Genomic DNA, 7,150 nt, shown 5'->3' on the forward strand with positions numbered 1-7,150 from the left:
AACATATCATCATATATATATATATATATATATATATATATATAGAGCCATGAAAAAGTATTTGCCCCTTTCCTTATTTCCTCTATTACTGCATAGTAGTCACACTGCATGCTTTCAGATCTTTTGACAAAATATAATACTAGACAAAGGGAAACTGAATAAACACAAAAACACTTAAAAAAAATAATTATCAAACACCATAACACTTGTGTGAAAAAGTATTTGTCCCCTTAGTTACTTGAATCCAATTAGCCAAATTTAATTTATAATTAGATTCAGCTGATTGAACACAGACAGGTTTGCAAACCTGCCTTGTTGAATCTAAACCTAGCTCTTTATTGAACCTTACCATAACAGTGAAGTAGTCACCACAAAGTTTGTACAAGCACACTATGCTGCGATCAATGAAAATTGAAGAGATGAGAAAAATAAGTTGAAATGTATCATTCCGGAAAGGTTTAAAAAGGAATTTCTAAGGCTATGAGACTTCACTGAATCACAGTAGGAGCTATTATCCCCAAATTCTGAACACTTGGAACAGTAGTGAATCTTCCCAGGAGTGCCTAGCCTGCCAAAATTTATCCAAGGGTACAGTGACAGCTCATCCTGGAAGTCTCAAAAGATCCCTGAACATCCAAAGAACTTCTGGCCTCTCTAGCTTCAGCTAAGGTCAGTGTTTATGACTCCACAATAAAGAGACTGGGCAAAGAAAGAGACTGGGCAAAAATTAGATTCATGGGAGAGTAGTGAGGTGGAAACCACTGCTAACCAAGGCAAACATCAATGCTTGCCTCACATTTGCATAAAAGGACCTAGATGGTCACCAAGCCTTTTGGGATAATGGCTCTTTGGACAAAGGAGTCAAACACATTTTAGTAAATAGCTCATACTATCCTTTCAGTCACCTCAAGCTTAGGTAAATTCCACATTTCTTTCCCACAGCATGTAAAGTGTTTCTTCTACCATTCTCAGAGGTAGTACAAGGAGTATGCAATAAATAAATAAATAAATAAATAAATGGACTGTTCAAACTAACATTGCAACTATGTAGCAACAAAAGCAGATATTTCACAGAAAAGATTACCAAACTAGCCTGTGGTTATCCTCTTAGAATAATTTAACATAATAATGTTAAATGACCTTGTTCAAAATCATATTTTTCACCAGTCTGTGAGAACAGTGCATTATGAAATTCTCAGTCCTTTTGTATAAATATTGAATGAAAAAGGCAATCACTGTTATTAGGAAATAGAAGAATCTATGTTTCTATGAAAATTAAGCTTTGAGTAATCTTCCAGCCTATAATCTTTTAACCTTGAATTTCTCCATTGAATTAGCATGTAAATCTTGCTTTGAGAATTGTTACATTCCACCCCTACCTTTCAAAATTCAGTCCATTTAGATCATATTGGACAATAGAATTACAAGGCACTACTTCACAAAGCTTTTTTGGGAGGTGTTAGATTTATGATAAAAAAGGAAACAAAAAGAATTTTAAAAAATTGCGTATCCACCTGTCCATGTACCATCTTTCCAGGAGGTGTGTCTCATTCTGAGAAACATGTCCTTGTTGCTATGCAGAACTGAACAACCCCCCATGGACAGGCCTCGACCCTGTTGCTTTTCCTTAAGATCACAGCAATGGCATTTTTGTGTGTCCTCCATTTTAATGTCATGAAAATTGCCTTGTTGCTTTTGACCTGGCATTGGTGCACGTCAGCCCAGGATCCCAGGATTGGGTTGATGAGGACACCAGCCTGTGATTCTGCTGCAGCTGCTTTCACGCCACATCGTGAAGAAAGCAGAAGATCCATAACACCTCCAGAGTGCAAGTGAAGAGACTGAGCAGCTGCGATGGCCATCTTTAAAACCCTCCTTATCGATCATCATCATGATAGTGTTTAGCAGATCCATTTGTTCTGTCTAACTTACACTTGCATAATTGGATCATTTCAATGAAAATGGATAATTAGATGAAAGTTCTAGTAAAATTATTAAGTTTAGATTTGTAATAATAACAATATGAAATGAATTCTAAAATAAGGTGGAAGGAAATCAAATGTATACAGGGGTGTAGTATGACCAACTCTATTATTACTGCTGTGAATGTCTTTATGAAGAGTACCCCAGTTACTTAAATGTGGCCGTACCTCCTTCAGGCAAACATTCATAAGCAGTGCAATGAAAGTGAATGCATGATTACCTCTGGTGATGGTCCTTTTCAATTGGTTGACAGCTCTGGAGAATTTGCTGTGGATATGTTTTAAATTGGAGAGAGGAGGAACTCATTACTCTAATAAAGCCTCATTATAAAACATGGACACATTTTAAAGCAGGGAAAAAAAGTCACGTCAGTTTTAATGAAATAAACTCTTTTTCTCTCATGTCTTAAAATACGCCGCTCGTTCTCAAAATAATGAATCCCCTTTGATTAGGGAGAAATATGGGAGTTATGATTTTAATACAAAAAGAGCCATGGATTTTCTAATGAAGCTGCTCTGTGTAACAGCAAAGCCACCCTTTCTCTCTATGCTAAGCTTGCTTCTCACAGGCTGTAAATTACCACAGCAAGCAGAGGAAAAGGCCCTTCCAGCGTCCGACTGTGCAAATTGACTGTGTGCTCCCTAATCACTGAAAACGACTCTTGCCGAGGACTGGAGGTAGTGAAAACAGCTCTCTGACATTAACCAAGGGAGGAAAGGGAAACAGAAAGAAGGCTGCAGTCCTATGACTTCACTATGAACACAACGGAATACACAAGTTTACGGGGAATAATGATGTTGCTTGACGGCTGCAGGGTCTAGAGTTCTGTCAGTCAGCTTTGCATGTTCCCAGTTCCTGTCTAGAAGAGTATTCTCTGAGGACCGTCCAAAAAACGGGGGTCAGGATGAAGTGGAATCACTAAATTGAATCTTGTATGTGCCCTAGAATGGACTAGCATCTTATCTATGGTGTGGGTCCACCTTGTGCCTGTGCCTGCTAGGCTTTAGCCAGCTTTGGCTTATGAAGGATTATCTGGAGTATTACGTTTATGAAATGGATGGATGAAATGTCACCTTTCCTTCTTTGCCAGAACTTAATTCTAGTTTAGAAATATGGTGCATGGAGAAAGCATTGGCATCAAGAGTCACTATTAGAAAGGGAAAGATTTGACAGCAATTCAGAAAAGGAGACTGGTGCTCATTTGAGCCAGGCAAAAACATTTGAAATGGTAAAATATGCATAGAACAGCTTATGGAAATTGTATGTTGCGCTGTGGATTTTTAACTGAATTCTTAAACTGACCACATGACTGAAGATTCATAAGTTCCTGCATTTCCTCTGAACTCAAGCTTAATTTCTTAATTGGAGATATTGATTATATGGACACTTGAATTGCCAGCTGTTCTAGGGGCCAATCAGCTGCTGGGTAAAAGGCATCTTTAAAACTGTGAGGGCCATGGATCTCCAGGCAAAGAATGATCCCCATTACCATGATAAATGCATAACTGTTCATAAGTAGCATGTTAAATGTTATTATGGTTACAGTATGCCATTAGAATCCAAATGTGTTTTGTTCAAGCACTTTTCCATCATTTAAAGCAGTATAATAAATTAATTCCTACTTTTTTATATTTCCAGATTCGTTTAGCGATACATCCATCCATCCATCCATTGATTAGCCATCCCACTTATTCCTGGGCAGGGTCGTGGGGGGCACTGCAGCCCATCCCAGCATGCACCGGGAGAGAAGCACAAATACACCCCAGACAGATCGCCAGTCCATCACAGGGCACACACACCACTCATACACTGATTCACTCACACACTCATACCTAGGGGCAATATTTTAAAGCCGGTGCCATTTCTGTAACGGCCTCCAGCAGTTCACAAGAGTGCAGACTTCAGAATTTCATTCTGCCAGCTGTTATTTTGCATCGCCTTCCAGCACACAAACAGCTCTGCAGCCAATGCTGCGCAGACTACATGAGTGGTTCTTTCACCATGAGGCAGGGGAAACTCTACCAACTGAAGCCTTAGTCAGAGCACAATTGTGCATTAACCCAGAGGACTTCTCATCCCGTTATTCAGATTTGAATTCAGATTAGATTTTTCATTGTGAGGCACACCACTGCATCCTAATACTTATGATTTAAATGTTTTCCCTGAAAAAATAAACATATATTATAGGTCTTTTTATAGTCATAGGTACCAAGGCTACTAGAGAACCCTAATTGAGCCCTCAATCATAATTGAAATTATAGGTAATGTTAAAAATATCTGATTACTAATTTAAAATTAATGAATAACAAAGAAAATATCATGAATACAATAATACTATTGCAAAATATGTTTCAGCTACTATTTTAAAGGACTAAGGACTAATGCTTCAGACTACCCAGGTGGCCACAGTTATGGTGACATAAAAATAATGCTTGGACCATCGAAAACAGCACAGCGCTGTTAAAGAAGTGAACTCAACATGTAAAAACATACCGTTAGATTATATACATCATCACATGAAAGAACAAAACAAAAAACTAATAAAGCAGTAACTAACATATAAGATATAAATAATATGTCAATTTGCGAGACAGGCTGCCATGGTCTATATGTTCCTTTGTGTAGAAACATTGATATGTGGGTGTTTGTTTTCCTCACAACATCTCCATGTTTATTTTTACTCAAGAGGAATTGTTTGCTATTGTCTGAGTACAGCAAGGACAAAGGAAATCAGCAGACTGTAGATACTGTGTGTTAAATGATAAAATGGAGCTGTGAGCTGGTTCTTCTTTAATGATGAAGACCTGAGTGAATCACTAAAGCAATGGACCTCATTTATGTCTTTAATCAGATTTTATTGCATTTCACAGAATTAAAAGGTGACTGAAGGCACAGCAACATAAGAAAATATCTGACTTAATGACAACTGGGAAGAATGGTTCATCTCTCCTTTCTTTACTACTCCCCAGCTGGGTATTGCGGGAGAAGAGGGGGGTTAAACAAATCAGAGGGAGTGCCGTTTGTTATCTTCACTGGGCTGGTGAGAAGAGAGAAGAGAGGAGATGCTAGAAGGGGGGAAAGGAGGGGGCGGCAGTTGTTTTCTCATTCGAAAGCAAAAGAGTCTATTTGGTTTCCTCATTGTTCCCAGATGATTACTGACTGGGCCTCAACAGATGAAAGCAAATGGCTATGAAAGTCCTTTCAGCACAGCACGAAGCCCCTAAATGCGATCCCATCACGGCCGTGTGGTGGCAGCAGCTGTGTCTGTGAGGCCCGGGTCCACGGTGCTTGGCGATGAGGAGGAGAACCAGAAGGCGGTGATGAAGATGTTGACGGCAGTGATGACCAGGATTAGCCCAGTCACAATGTTATTCAGCAGGTGCAGTCTGTGCAGAGGGAACATAAAAGGGCAGAAGTGTCACATGCTGCATCTTGTTATCCCCTTCGTACCTTTTTACAAAGCTCTCGTCCCTTCCACCCAGCGCTGCCACAAGCTGGCAGCCCAGTATAAATAACCCTGCTCCTCCCACTGAGAGCCCAGTCTGCTGCAGCCAGGGCTGTCATCGCCTGTCCTAATGACAATGATGTCGCACCAGGAGAACTGCTTTAACCCCATGGGTGTCTTGCATGCAAAGACAGAATGTCAAACTGTTATTTTTCAGACTCGTTTGAAAGTAGTTGGAATGAATGCATCATTTCACATAATTTCACTGTTAAGAAATCAAGATGAAAGGTACCAAGAAATAAAAGACTTGACAGTTTGATATCCCTCTTTTGTTGGCAAGTTGTTGATCATCAAAATAGTGAGAGAGGAAGGCTTTACCACCCTTCTAATAACCATGTCATAGCCACATACCAGTTACACGCATGGTTTGCGTTCGGCCTTATGAAACTGTGCACAGCCACATGTGCTGAGGTGCGGAATCAGAATGGAGCTAGGGTTAGGTGTGGTCATGCGGCAGTGTTTCGGAACAGTGGTTTAGGAATGTGCTGAGGTCTGGCAACTGGAGCTGTCACCGCTTTCAGATCCCATGTGTCCTTATTTCTGCCATACCCTTGAGCAAGGACATTTACCCTACGTGTTGCAGGACATACCCAATTGCTTAAATCAGCAAATGTACCTGAGCACCTCTAATCACTGTGGGTTGGAAACTGTTTTACACCATATACATTTAATATGCAAAATGCTTACCCCAAATTCAGCTGATTGTATATACTATAAACTCATATCCATTCCAGTATAATCTAATATTCTTGTATGTTTAATTAATTAGAAATGTAAACATATTCCACCCCTTAATTGTTTGAGAACATTTTATTACACATATTCTTATCCCTAATTTGGAATGTCAAAACATAATAAAAGGTCTTTTCACCATATTGGTCCTCTGTACATTCAGGAGGGTGCGCACAAACACCTGAATCCCAAACATGTGTAGCCAGCCACCGTTTCCTTTCTCTCTGTAGTTCTGAGGAATTGTGCCACAGCATGACAGATGCATTGGGCATAGGCAGGTTGCATGTATCGGGCTGATCAGAGGAGGTGCTATTGAGTGATGAGGCTGGGAATACCCTACCAACTAAGGCCCTCCCTCCAAATATGGCACCATGTCCAGTTTTTTTCAGTAACGGTCCTAGCCACAAATGGCATGAGCAAGGTCAGACCATTTCTGGTCTGATGAAAAACTGTTTTTCAAAAATGCCATGTTACTCACAAATTCAAAGCACTGCCCATAAGTTATTAATTAAAATGGAAAAATCTGGGCCTGCCATTGGAAGTATAGATATCAAAATTAGAGCAAGTTATACAAAACAATATTGCCTATCTTACTGTAGCTCACACAAATTAGACAAATTAATCAAGCAATACTACCCAATGTTTCCTAAATTATTTCAAGTAATGAAACTTGATGTTTTTTCATGTTACCATCTGAAGAGAATGTGGTCATTCAAACTTTGTGTCATAAGAGACTGACACATAAACATTCTGATACATTCTAGCTCAAAGAAGCACGTAGTCATGGATTTAGTCATTTTATCTTTACCATGAATGACAAATAAATGAAAGTGATACCCCTGCTAAAACAACACTTTCCAAACATGAACCTGTAGTCTACCTTGTTTAAGAGAAAAGAACATGCCTTTTTTATTGCAATGGGATGTCACA

This window comes from Anguilla anguilla, chromosome 16, assembly GCF_013347855.1.
Source record: "Anguilla anguilla isolate fAngAng1 chromosome 16, fAngAng1.pri, whole genome shotgun sequence".
NCBI classification, from domain to species: Eukaryota; Metazoa; Chordata; class Actinopteri; order Anguilliformes; family Anguillidae; genus Anguilla; species Anguilla anguilla.